We start from the raw sequence: 13,795 nt of genomic DNA, 5'->3' as shown, positions 1-13,795 counted from the left end.
TAAATTAATGATCAAACACATAGTTTAAGTATTTATAAAGTGTTTGGTCATATTTCCACCTCAGTTTTGATTTTTAGAACTTTAAAATGTTAAAATATTAAAATGTTAAAGTCAGGCCCTGTTCACACGCTTTTCCTGAATAACTACATTTCCCAGTGGACCCGGCGCTCGGCGCGTTTACAGACATGCGCAGTGAGGAGCGTCGTTAGAAAGGGGGTGACGTCACCTGCCTCCACCGAATCTCATTGTTTTAAAGGGGACAGAGAGCAGCGCGCTCAGAGAGCTCACACACCATGGGGGTCTGTTGTCAAACTCAGCAAGGTAAGACCCTGGCACACACACACACACACACACACACACACATCTAACAAGCAATTTAATGTTTAAACTGTAACAAAGCTGGTAGATCTGGTCTCAGTAAAGTGTGTGTGTGAGAGTGTGTGTGTGTGTGAGAGCAGTTGGGGGGTGGGACAGTGACTGAGGTGTGTGTTGTTGCTGTATCTGATGATCAGGTCTAAACTAAACTGAGCAGAAGTTTGGAGGTGAGTTGGGGGGTAAGTTAGTCCCGGCTGTTAGTCTGAGCTCTGGGTGGGATTTAGGCTGGTTTGCTCCACCAGGTGGATGTGGTCAGGCTCTGCGGTCAGATATGAAGCTGGGAAGTGTTTGTAATTAAGGCACAGGTGGGGGCAAATAGGCCTGTACCCCTGCTGTGGTAAGAGGGGCAAAAGGTCACTGAAATAAGCTGCTGTTTAACCCATTAATGACCGAGTGGTTCTGAGCACAAAAGTTCAGAAACTGATGAAAACGGCACTTAATTCATCACAGTACATAATTCTTTATATCAGGTTGACAGCAAACAAACAGCAGGCCTTAGCCAAAACAACAGCAAAAAATAAATAAATATAAAATAATAATAATAATAATAATATGAATATTAGTAACTGTGAGCTCTTAGAAAGTCTTCAGTTTCTTACCCATGATACATACATTGCTAGCTGATGTTTGAGGATCCCGTCATCAGCATATTTTAAAAACCACAGAAAGTCCAGTATTATTTATTAGACTTAACACTTGCTTCCACTCACTGGCCACTTTATTAGAAACCCCTACCTTGTGCTTCCACTCACTGGCCACTTTATTGGAAACACCTACTTTGTGCTTCCACTCACTGGCCACTTTATTGGAAACCCCTACCTTGTGCTTCCACTCACTGGCCACTTTATTGGAAACACCTACTTTGTGCTTCCACTCACTGGCCACTTTATTGGAAACACCTACCTTGTGCTTCCACTCACTGGCCACTTTATTGGAAACACCTACCTTGTGCTTCCACTCACTGACCACTTTATTGGAAACACCTACCTTGTGCTTCCACTCACTGGCCACTTTATTGGAAACACCACCCTTGTGCTTCATCACTGGCCACTTTAATGCACAGTTCAGTATTGCTGACCAAAACAACAGTAATATTATTATTATTATTATTATTATTGTTTAAGCTGCTGACCACCACCGTGAGCTGACCTGGGCAGTATTGGGGTTAACGTCCGCTCCATGTGTGCTGAGTCAGCGGGTGTAACAGGTGCTTTATTACTGTTGGCCTGTTTGCGTCTGTGTTTTCCTGCCAGCAGCTGATCGATCGCCACGCTCTGCTAGAGCTGCCCAGCACAGTGCTGGTTAGTGTAATCTGGGATAGTGAGACTTCACAGTCCTGATAGCTCAGAATATGTAAATGAGACCAATCACAGTTGTCTGCTGTGTGCTGTGAGCGTCCTGACCAATCACAGCTCTGGATTAGGGCCCAACTGAAGAGAGGAAAAAAACAAAAAGTGTCTAATGCTGATTTTAATCAAATAAATAATTAAAATACCTGATAATATTGAGCAATGTAATTTTCATTTTTATTTTATTTATATTTGTATTTATAGATGTTATACCACAGTAGTTCTACAGAAGTGTAAGTTATCAGTGTTCACAAGCAGATAAACTGCAGAAAGTCTTAAATCATATAAATATTGTAGCGCTGTGGGCGGAGCTATGCGCAATTATTAGCACTTCTGAGCAATTTCTGTTTAAGCCGAAAATATTTCTTATTTTTCATCAGTTCTGTTTATTTATTTATTTATTTATTTATTTGTTATAATTTTCCAGACTGATTATTATTATTATTATTTTTGTTATTTTACCTGTGAAAGTGTTTAGCGTTCAGGTCCTCCAGTCTGCCGAACTGTTCTACCGCTGAACTTTCTGGAGAACAGTTGGGAGTCTTGGTGATGCTGCGGATGTCAGTAATTATCACTGCTTTTTAGAGCTGAACAATGTGACGATATTTTATTGTATCGTGATAAATTAGGTTATCGTGATACACAGTAAGCTTCTCTAATCATATGGAGGAGACTGTTAGTGCTTAATAAACTCTGATCAGCTGCAGGTTTCATTACTAACAGTGTGATTAGACTGAAGGGTTCATTAGATGAAGAGCAGCAGATGTTGAGTAGAAATCACTGGATTCAGTACAGGAGAGGATCTGAACTGTAGTTTATAAGAATCTGATACTGATGTGTTTAGTCTGTGATTACATTTATCGTGATAAATATTGTGTATCGTGAAAAAAGTCTTTAAATATCGTGATATAGTATTTTTACCATATCGCCCAGCCCTAATGCAGGGTGCCCGTTTTCCCCTTTCCTGTCATTCTGAAACTGTGAAAGATAAACTGTGGAAATAAACAAGTGATTTTTACATTGACTTCCATTGAAAGTTAGGAAGGTTTTTTGCTCCTCCTGTAAAGCTCTCGCTCTCTCTCTCTCTCTCTCTCTTACTCACACACACAAATCCTTTCCCAAATGATGTTAAAACTCTGATTCTCGGTGGAAAGAGGAAATGAATCAGTTATCAGACGCCAGCTACTGCAGAAACTGCTCAGGAGCAAAGAATTAGATTAAAGAAAACAAGCCGTTTCCAATAAAGTGGCCAGTAAGTGGAAACACAAGGTAGGGGGTTCTAATAAAGTGTCCAGTGAATAGAAGTACAAGAAAGGTGTTTCCATTAATGTGGCCAGTGAGTAGAAGTACATTTGGGCGTTTCCAATAAAGTGGCCAGAGAGTGGAAGCACAAGGTAGGTGTTTCTAATAAAGTGGCCAGAGAGTAAAAGTACATTTGGGCGTTTCCAATAAAGTGGCCAGAGAGTGGAAGCACAAGGTAGGTGTTTCTAATAAAGTGGCCAGAGAGTGGAGGCACAAGGTAGGTGTTTCCATTAATGTGGCCAGTGAGTAGAAGTACATTTGGGCGTTTCCAATAAAGTGGCCAGTAAGTATAAATACATGTAGTCGTTTGTGCTTCAGATTCTGCATAACAACAGTTTCAGCTTTCTGTACTTGATTTTTGTTAATGCTCTTAGTTCCATTGAGTACCCATAGATAGAACCGAAACGTTCTAGAGAGTGTGTGTGTGTGTGTGTGTGTGTGTGTGTGTGTGTGTGTGTGTGTGTGTGTGTGTGTGTGTTGGCCCTTTAAGGATCTGCAATTCTGATTAGAGCTGGAAACCAGCAGCTCCTAATATGGGTCTCTTACATCACACAGCATTCCCCTGTCCGAGTTAAAGAAAGGTTCCAGTGTTTGTTCGGGACTTTAGTTTTGGTGTGTGTGTGTGTGTGTGTGTGTGTGTGTGTGTGTGTGTGTGTGTGTGTGTGTGTGTGTGTGTGTGTGTGTGTGTGTGTGTGTGGGGAAGTGTTTAATTAGAACAGTGATCTCACACTGACATTAAAAACACCTCAGTGTGTGGGAATGCCTCGGCTGTGCCAGGAGCCGATAGTGGGACTGCTTTCACAGGGCCGATACCCAACCAGATTTTTACCCACAATCCTCTCTGACTAATGCAGTTACATTGCTAACAGGTTTGGGTCTCATTCTAGAACTTGGCAAAGTGACTACCCTCATCTCCAGAGGACAGTTCAAAGAAGTCATTGAAAATCCAGTGCTCGGACCATGGCCCAGGTCATGGGTTTACATGGCCGAACAGCTGCCGGTAAGCCTTACAACACCAAGCACAATGCCAAGCGTCGGATGGAGTGGTGTAAAGCACATCACCCCTGGACTCTGGAGCAGTGGCGCCATGTTCTGTGGAGTAAGGGATCACGGTTCTGATGGACGAGTCTGGGTTTGGTGAGCGCCAGGAGAACGGTACCCGCCTGAGCGCAATGATCTAGCTGTAAAGTTTAAAGGAGGAGGGATAATGCTGCAGGGTTGTTTTTCAGGGGTTGGCCTGTAGGCCCCTTAGTTCCAGTGAAGGGAAGTGTTAGTGCTTCAGCAGACCAGGACATGTTGGACAACTGTAGACTTCCAACTTTGCGGAGACAGTTTGGGGAAGATCCATTTCTGCTCCAGCATGACTGACTGGCTGTCTGACTGACTGGCTGGCTGGCTGTCTGTCTGACTGTGCCCCAGCGTACAAAGCAAGCTCCATAAAGGCATGGTGGGGTGAGTCTGGTGTGGAGAAACTTCACTGCCCCAACAGGGCCCTGACCTCAACCCAACCTCAACCCAGCATTAATCTCTTAATCTCAGGGTTGTGGGTTGGAGCCCCACGTTGGGCGCATGTTTGTGCAGGGGCAGTGGTGTTCAGCGGTTAGAGCTCTGGGCTATTGATGACAGAGTTGTGGGTTCGATACCCGGGCTCGGCAAAGGTGGACTATGACTATGGGTTTACAATGGGATGTCGTAAAAGCTCCAGTAGCTCCAGTGTGTAGGTGTCCCAATACTTTTGTCCATATAATGTAGTTTGAATCTAAGCGTGTAGTAAAGACCGGTCCAACCCAGTCCTGAGCTGTCCCCTGCAGTCTGATCATCATTTTCCCTTTGCAACGCGCTGTCTGCACAGGAGAGGCTGAGTGACATTCCTGCTCAGAGAAAGTTCTCGAACACCGTCTGTCATCAACATTCTTCTGAAGTGTCTGGATCTATTTCCGTCTGATCTTACTGCTCTCAGGCTCTCAGGCTCAGACGTCTCCTGTTAAGTTTCCCATCAGAACTGTGAGGTGTAGGTATTCCAGTGATTATCTACTAACCCTGAATGCGGTTCGAAAGCTTTCAGTCCAAAGCTGGAAGATCCCTCAAGCACCGAAGTAAGTGGAAGCACAAGGTAGGCGTTTCCAATAAAGTGGCCAGCGAGTGGAAGCACAAGGTAGACGTTTCTAATAAAGTGGCCAAGGAGTGGAAGCACAAGGTAGACGTTTTTCTAATAAAGTGGCCAGTGAGTGGAAGTACAAGGTAGGTGTTTCCAATAAAGTGGCCAGCCAGTGTAAGCACAAGGTGGGCATTTCTAATAAAGTGGCCAGGGAGTGGACGCACAAGGTAGGGGTTTCTAATAAAGTGGCCAGGGAGTGGAAGCACAAGGTAGGGGTTTCTAATAAAATGGCCAGTGAGTGGGAGAACAAGGTAGGCTTTTTCAGTAAAGATAGGTGTTTCTAATAAAGTGGACGTGTTTCCTGGGAATTCTTGGCATTTACCAGATTTGTTGAACTTCGGCCTTTTTCCATGTTGACTGTAAAAATACAGCTGAACAGACTGGTCTGTTTGCAGTTCAGGTGGAACCGAATGATGGCAGGTGCTTGTGTCCTGTTCTGGTGTGAATGGATGGGACACTCTAGAACAGTGTGAATGAAGCAGAAGATCCTAGATCACTGTGAATAGTCTGGGGAGAACATTGTAGAACGTTCTGAATGAGGGAGAAGATATAAACTGAAATGGTGTGAATGGAGAGAATGTTCTAAAAGAAAGTGAGTGGAACAGAAGACTACGAATAGGAAGAACACTCGAGAACACGGTACTAACTAATGTTCTACAACAGTGCTAATGGCCTGACCAGAACCAGAACATAGTTGTATTCTGGAACATGGAGAACAAAGGAGAACTCTCTGGGGCGGTGTGAATAGAGAAGAACGTTCTAGATCAATGTTCTGGAAGGTAGACCTTTCTGGAGGTTCACATTACTCTAGAACAGCACCTTTATAACAGTAAAGGGAGGAGAACAGTCTAGAACAGTGTGACTAGTGGAGAACACTCCTGTGGAGTTCAGTGATGGTTTTAGCAGATGTTGAGGCGGGAGGGTTAAGGTAGGCGTTTCCAATAAAGTGGCCAGCGAGTGAACGCGTAAGGCAGGTGTTTCCAATAAAGTGGCCAGCGAGTGGAAGCACAAGAAAGGTGTTTCTAATAAAGTGGCCAGCGAGTGGAAGCACAAGAAAGGTGTTTCTAATAAAGTGGCCAGTGAGTGGAAGCACAAGAAAGGTGTTTCTAATAAAGTGGCCAGCGAGTGGAAGCACAAGAAAGGTGTTTCTAATAAAGTGGCCAGCGAGTGGAAGCATAAGGCAGGCGTTTCTAATAAAGTGGCCAGTGAGAGAACTCTCTGGGGCGGTGTGAATAGAGAAGAACGTTCTAGATCAATGTTCTGGAAGGTAGACCTTTCTGGAGGTTCACATTACTCTAGAACAGCACCTGTATAACAGTAAAGGGAGGAGAACAGTCTAGAACAGTGTGCCTAGTGGAGAACACTCCTGTGGAGTTCAGTGATGGCTTTAGCAGATGTTGAGGCGGGGGCTTCCAGGAGCCATTGTTTGACTCCGACTCAAGGTCAGTTCTGCCCACAGCCGTGAGGTCAGCATAGCCTTGAACGGACCCACGGTTCAGCTGATAAGAAAATAACCAGACATTCGTTTGACCCTTAAAAGGCGACACTGGAAACTAAAAGTCATGACGTTTACTCCGGGAATGTGAGCCTGGACTGCTCCTGTACACGGCAAAATGTATGGAGCCGATCAGGACGGAGTCATTTCACATGTATAACTCTTAAAGGTGCAGTAACACAAAAAGCTTGTTTAATTCTAAGAGATAAAGAGATACAGAGCACTTGCAGAGCATCAATATACCACAGAAACACACTGGACACCACAGAAGCCCAGGATGATGTGGAAACACGCTGTATACCAGAGAAACACAATAGGGGACCACAGAAACAATACCTTAATAACACTCTGGGTAGCATGGAAGCCCTGGATGCAACAGAACTACCCTGGATACCACAGACGTGGATACCAGAGAAGCAATATAGATACCACATAAACCCTGGATATCACAGAAACACACTAAATACCACAAAAGCCCTGGATGATGTGGAAACACGCTGTATACCAGAGAAACACCCTGGGTGCCATGGAAACCCTGGATACCACAGAAGCACACTATATACCAGAGAAGCAATATAGATACCATAGAACCCCTGGATACCATAGAAACCCTGGATACCACATAGGTATTCTGGATACCAGAGAGGCATACTATATACCAGAGAAGCAATAAAGATACCACATAAACCCTGGATACCACAGAAGCACACTATATACCAGAGAAACACCCTGGGTGCCATGGAAACCCTGGATACCACAGAAACCCTGGATACCACAGAAGCACACTACATACCAGAGAAGCAATATAGATACCATAGAACCCCTGGATACCATAGAAACCCTGGATACCACATAAGTATTCTGGATACCACAGAAGCACACTATATACCAGAGAAGCAATATAGATACCACAGAAACACACTGGACGCCACAGAAGCCCTGGATGATGTGGAAACACACTGTATACCAGAGAAACACCCTGGGTGCCACAGAAGCACACTATATACCAGAGAAGCACACTATATACCAGAGAAGCACACTATATACCAGAGAAGCACACTATATACCAGAGAAGCAATATAGATACCACATAAACCCTGGATACCACAGAAACACACTGGACGCCACAGAAACCCTGGATGATGTGGAAACACGCTGTATACCAGAGAAACACCCTGGGTGCCACATAAACCCTGGATACCACAGAAACACACTGGACGCCACAGAAACCCTGGATGATGTGGAAACACGCTGTATACCAGAGAAACACCCTGGGTGCCACAGAAACCCTGGATACCACAGAAACCCTGGATACCAGATGAACCCAAATCACAACCATGTTAGTTACTAACCTCTGCATGTTTTGGCATTTTGGCATTCACAGGATCCAGTAGACAGTACCTGCAGTACCTATATCAGTCTGTAATTAACTACGTAATTAACTATGTAATTAACTGTGTAATTACATTAAACCAGTACAGCACCATTGCAGCACCTCTCTGAAGGCTCTGGGTCTTCAGCAGTGGCGGGTGGACTGTCGTGGTCCTACAGAGTGAGAGTGCTGAGCGCTGTGTTTGGTGAGCGAAAGCGGCGGTTTCGCTCGAGTGGAAAAGCAAGTCCATTACGAGACCACAGAGGCTGAAAATGCAACCATGCCTGAAGCTTCTTAATTGGCTTTCGGGCTGAACACTCGTTAGGGATGCAGGCAGCTGTGGTGTGTGTGTGTGTGTGTGTGTGTGTGTGTTGTCTAACAGTAGCCTGTAGGATGTCTGATGTCCTGGGGCGGTTTATAGACGTTCTCTAGCTGGAGCCGCTGGTTTCGTCCCTTTTCTACGTGTTTGGGGGGGGATTTCTCCTTCACACTCGTGCTGGGTTTAATGAGGCCTGTAATAACCCGGGTGTGTATTCTGAATACCTGTGTCGTGTCTCACACCAGCTTAAGCAATCCGCCGCCTCGGGCGTAGGCTGCTGTTTTTTTCCAGTGGGTGCAGAGAGCTCAAAGCTTTGAATGAGACAAAATCCACCAATCTGCCAAAACATTAAAACCACCATATAAAAAAAACATCAAGAACATTGATGGTGATCTGATTCCGGGGGCTTCTGTCGAGTGGGGTGGATCTACATATATCAGGCAGTGAGGGAACACACAGTCTCACAGTTCTTGAAGGTGTTGAAGTTGATGAAGCAGGAGAATTTTGACCAATGACTGGGTCAGAACATCTCCAGAACATCAGGCATCAGGTCATGTGGGGTGTTCCTTCCGGTATGCAGTGGTCAGCACCTACCAAAAGTGCTCCAAGGAAGGAGTGAACCAATGGTGAACCAATGACCGGGTCATGGCCACCCAAGGCTTTCATTGATGGTCACGGAGGTCCCGCCCACCTCACAACCTACAGGACTTCAAGGATCTGGGCTAAAGTCAACCTGTCAAAGCATAGACTCTACAAGACCTCTGAGGGCGTCCTGTGGTGTCTGGAACACCTTCAGAGGACTTGTGGGGTCTTGAGGGTTTTTGGTGAACGAGACGGGGACTTTCACAATATTAGGCACGAGGTTTTAATGTTTTGGCTGATGGCTGGTGTGTTCAGCAACCAGTCTGAACAGAGATCAGCTGTGTAATGTGTTCAGCTGGTGTGGAAGTTCTGTGGAAGTGCCTGATTCCTCTGCAGTGCTGCGAGTTATGAGATGAGTTATGAGATGAGTTATGAGATGAGTTATGAGCGTCACACCTCAGACGGATCAGTGTGTCCTGTTCCGACACGCCTAGAACGAGAAACGCTGCAGTACTTCTTACAGCTGTTTACCCAAACACTGCTCAGACTGTTCAGAGGTACAACACTGACACAAGAACTGTCCGGATTATTTGGTATTTAATGGAGAATATGGCCATTAATGGCCAATATAAAAAATGGCCATTATTCCAAATGCAATATAACATTTTAATGTTATATTGCATATTTATTCATATCATAATCAATCATATTTATTTATTCTTCATTTCCATGACTTTTTTGTAGTTTATTATTTCCTGTTAATAGAATTGAGTTTCAGATCCCACAGAGACGTTCTGCTTGTTGCTATTTTAAAGAAACAGGATGTCTATAGCGCCCTCTACAGGCTTTATAGTGGGTGGTGTAGAGTTGTGATGTGTGATCTAGAGCAGTGTCAAGAACATGTGTCTAGAACATGTCAAAACTTTTCCAAAGCCTGTTCCAAACTGAAGTGCCCATCCATTGGTCCCATCCAGTCAGCCTACAACAGTTCAGCTCCACCCTGTCAGCCTAGAACACTTTACCGATTAACCCGTTTACCCATTTAGCCTGCAGCGGTTTAGCTCCGCCCAAACATCCTAGAACAGGTTAGCCCCACCTATAAACTTAGGAGAGTCTAGCTCTGCCTAGTTAACGCACAACTGTCTAGCTTCCCTCATTCAGTCTGGAATAGCTATGCCCAATCAGTGTAGTACAGTTTAGCTCTACCCATTTAGCCTACAACAGGTTAGCTCCGCCCAATCATCCTAGAACGGTTTAGCCCCACCGATAAGCCCAGAAGAGTCTAGCTCCACTTATTTGATTGGCCTGGAATAGGTTAGCTATGCCCAATCAGTGTAGTACAATTTAGCTCCACCCATTCATCTTCAAAGTTGTATCTCCGTCCAATGGTCCTAGAACAGTTTAGCCCCACCGATAAGCCCAGAAGAGTCTAGCTTTGCTATGCCCAATCAGTGTAGTAGAGTTTAGCTCCACCCATTTAGCATACAGCAGTTGAGCCCCGCCCAATCAGCCTAGAATAGTTTAGCCCCACAAATAAGCCAAGAACAGTCAAGCTTTGCCCAGTTGGCCTGGGATAGTCTAGCTAGTGTGGTTTAGCTCCACCCATTAATCTACAACGGTTTAGCTGCACCCATTTAGTCTATAGCACCCCCCCAAAAATTGTTGGCCCCACCCATTCAGTTTATAACAGTTTAGCACTGGCCGATCATCCTAGAACAGTTAAGCCCTATCCTTAGGCAAGTTTAGCTCCGCCCAATCAGGCAGTTTAGTCCCATCTATTTAGCCTAGCAATTTGTTCTGTATTTCAGCTGAAACTGTTTTTTTTAAAAAGGCACAATACTTTATTATATAATATTTTAGAACAGATCTCATTTACATACTTTAGTTTTAAAGGCACAGTAACGAAAACAAACGGACTGTTTATTGCAGGGGATTAAGGTTATACCATTAACTTCAGAATGGACAGAATGGATTTCAGTGGGAAAAACTATTAAATCCAAGAAAAATGTGGATTGTTAGGCCTCTTAAGCAGATTCCAGTTCCACTAAGAGTTGCAGGTTATTATTTCTGCACTTTGTTATAATCTGAGAACACAAACCGAGCGCTGTGGGATAATCTGGGTAAAGTTCAGGAAAGGCACGTGCTGGAGTTGTGTTATTAACACCTACAGTCTAGACGTTCATCACCCATACGCAAGGCCATGGGATTATGAGTAGTGTTCCCCTTCACACACACACACACACACACACACACACACACACACACACACACACACACACAGTGTCAATTAGAAGTTTAGACCAACTTATTTTTGTTGCTGTTGTCCATAAATTAGAATAATAGTAAAGACATAAAAAACTATAAAATACACTTTTAATTGAGTTAGATTGGGATACAGTACCCATACTTTCACTATAGTACAGTTTCAGCTCTTTAATTGAGTTAGATTGGGATACAGTACCATACTTTCACTATAGTACAGTTTCAGCTCTTTAATTGAGTTAGATTGGGATACAGTACCATACTTTCACTATAGTACAGTTTCAGCTCTTTAATTGAGTTAGATTGGGATACAGTACCATACTTTCACTATAGTACAGTTTCAGCTCTTTAATTGAGTTAGATTGGGGTACAGAACCATACTTTCACTATAGTACAGTTTCAGCTCTTTAATTGAGTTAGATTGGGATACAGTACCATACTTTCACTATAGTACAGTTTCAGCTCTTTAATTGAGTTAGATTGGGATACAGTACCATACTTTCACTATAGTACAGTTTCAGCTCTTTAATTGAGTTAGATTGGGATACAGTACCATACTTTCACTATAGTACAGTTTCAGCTCTTTTAATTGAGTTAGATTGGGATACAGTACCATACTTTCACTATAGTACAGTTTCAGCTCTTTAATTGAGTTAGATTGGGATACAGTACCATACTTTCACTATAGTACAGTTTCAGCTCTTTCATTTAGTTAGATTGGGGTACAGTACCATACTTTCACTATAGTACAGTTTCAGCTCTTTCATTTAGTTAGATTGGGGTACAGTACCATACTTTCACTATAGTACAGTTTCAGCTCTTTTAATTGAGTTAGATTGAGATACAGTATTATACTTTCACTATAGTACAGTTTCAGCTCTTTAATTGAGTTAGATTGAGATACGGTACCATACTTTCACTATAGTACAGTTTCAGCTCTTTTAATTGAGTTAGATTGGGATACGGTACCATACTTTCACTATAGTACAGTTTCAGCTCTTTAATTGAGTTAGATTGGGATACGGTACCATACTTTCACTATAGTACAGTTTCAGCTCTTTAATTGAGTTAGATTGGGATACGGTACCATACTTTCACTATACTACAGTTTCAGCTCTTTTAATTGAGTTAGATTGGGGTACAGTACCATACTTTCACTATAGTACAGTTTCAGCTCTTTAATTGAGTTAGATTGAGATACAGTACCATACTTTCACTATAGTACAGTTTCAGCTCTTTAATTGAGTTAGATTGGGATACAGTACCATACTTTCACTATAGTACAGTTTCAGCTCTTTAATTGAGTTAGATTGAGATACAGTACCATACTTTCACTATAGTACAGTTTCAGCTCTTTAATTGAGTTAGATTGGGATACAGTACCATACTTTCACTATAGTACAGTTTCAGCTCTTTAATTGAGTTAGATTGGGATACGGTACCATACTTTCACTATAGGACAGTTTCAGCTCTTTAATTGAGTTAGATTGGGATACGGTACCATACTTTCACTATAGTACAGTTTCAGCTCTTTTAATTGAGTTAGATTGGGGTACAGTACCATACTTTCACTATAGTACAGTTTCAGCTCTTTAATTGAGTTAGATTGGGGTACAGTACCATACTTTCACTATAGTACAGTTTCAGCTCTTTAATTGAGTTAGATTGGGATACAGTACCATACTTTCACTATAGTACAGTTTCAGCTCTTTAATTGAGTTAGATTGGGATACGGTACCATACTTTCACTATAGTACAGTTTCAGCTCTTTAATTGAGTTAGATTGGGATACAGTATCATACTTTCACTATAGTACAGTTTCAGCTCTTTAATTGAGTTAGATTGGGATACAGTACCATACTTTCACTATAGTACAGTTTCAGCTCTTTTAATAGTACACTGACCCCTAATCTGACCCTGCCTTCACCTCTGTGATCTGTGTGAGTTAGTGATGAGGCAGGGCCATGAGGAGGAACACATACTGACTGGATTTTGCATTTCTCTCTGAAACGCAGGACCAGTAATCTGATCCGCTCTTGGACACTAAGGCTCTCATCACTGCTTCCACATGCTGCCCGGAATTCTGGGAAAATTAAGGGATATAAAGTTTGAATGCTCGGTGCAGACCACTCTGTAAGTGTGTGTCTGTGAGAAGCACAGGCAGTAAACTACTTAGATCTCCTAAACCCGAACCTACACCCGCGTCGCAGAGAGGATCATACAGAGGAAAACTCACTGGCCACTTTAATAGAAACACCTGCCTTGTGCTTCCACTCACTGGCCACTTTATTAGAAACCCCTACCTTCTACTTTTACATGCTGGCCACTTTATTAGAAACACCTAGCTTCTACTTTCACTCACTGGCCACTTTATTAGAAACACCTACATTCAACTTCCACTAACTGGCCACTTTATTAGAAACACCTAGCTTCTACGTCCACTCACTGGCCACTTTATTAGAAACCCCTACCTTCTACTTTTACATGCTGGCCACGGGCTACATGTTTCTAATAAAGTGGCCAGTGAGTAAAAGTAGAAGCTAGGTGTTTCTAATAAAGTGGCCAGTTAGTGAAAGTAGAA

General features: G+C 43.1%; 1 protein-coding gene across 1 annotated transcript in view; it reads left to right on the top strand.

Annotated features, from left to right (window-relative positions):
• Window positions 1-255: 255 nt before the first annotated feature.
• Window positions 256-13,795, top strand: part of daam1a (dishevelled associated activator of morphogenesis 1a) — a 62,737-nt gene continuing 49,197 nt past the window's right edge. Inside the window, exon 1 of the mRNA XM_072688972.1 lies at window positions 256-321. The gene's annotated coding sequence lies outside the window, so the exon portion shown is untranslated. The remainder of the gene's footprint in view (window positions 322-13,795) is intronic.

Source organism: Salminus brasiliensis, chromosome 10 (assembly GCF_030463535.1).
Source record: "Salminus brasiliensis chromosome 10, fSalBra1.hap2, whole genome shotgun sequence".
Lineage (NCBI taxonomy): Eukaryota > Metazoa > Chordata > Actinopteri > Characiformes > Bryconidae > Salminus > Salminus brasiliensis.
This window is presented reverse-complemented; position numbering and strand designations above follow the sequence as displayed.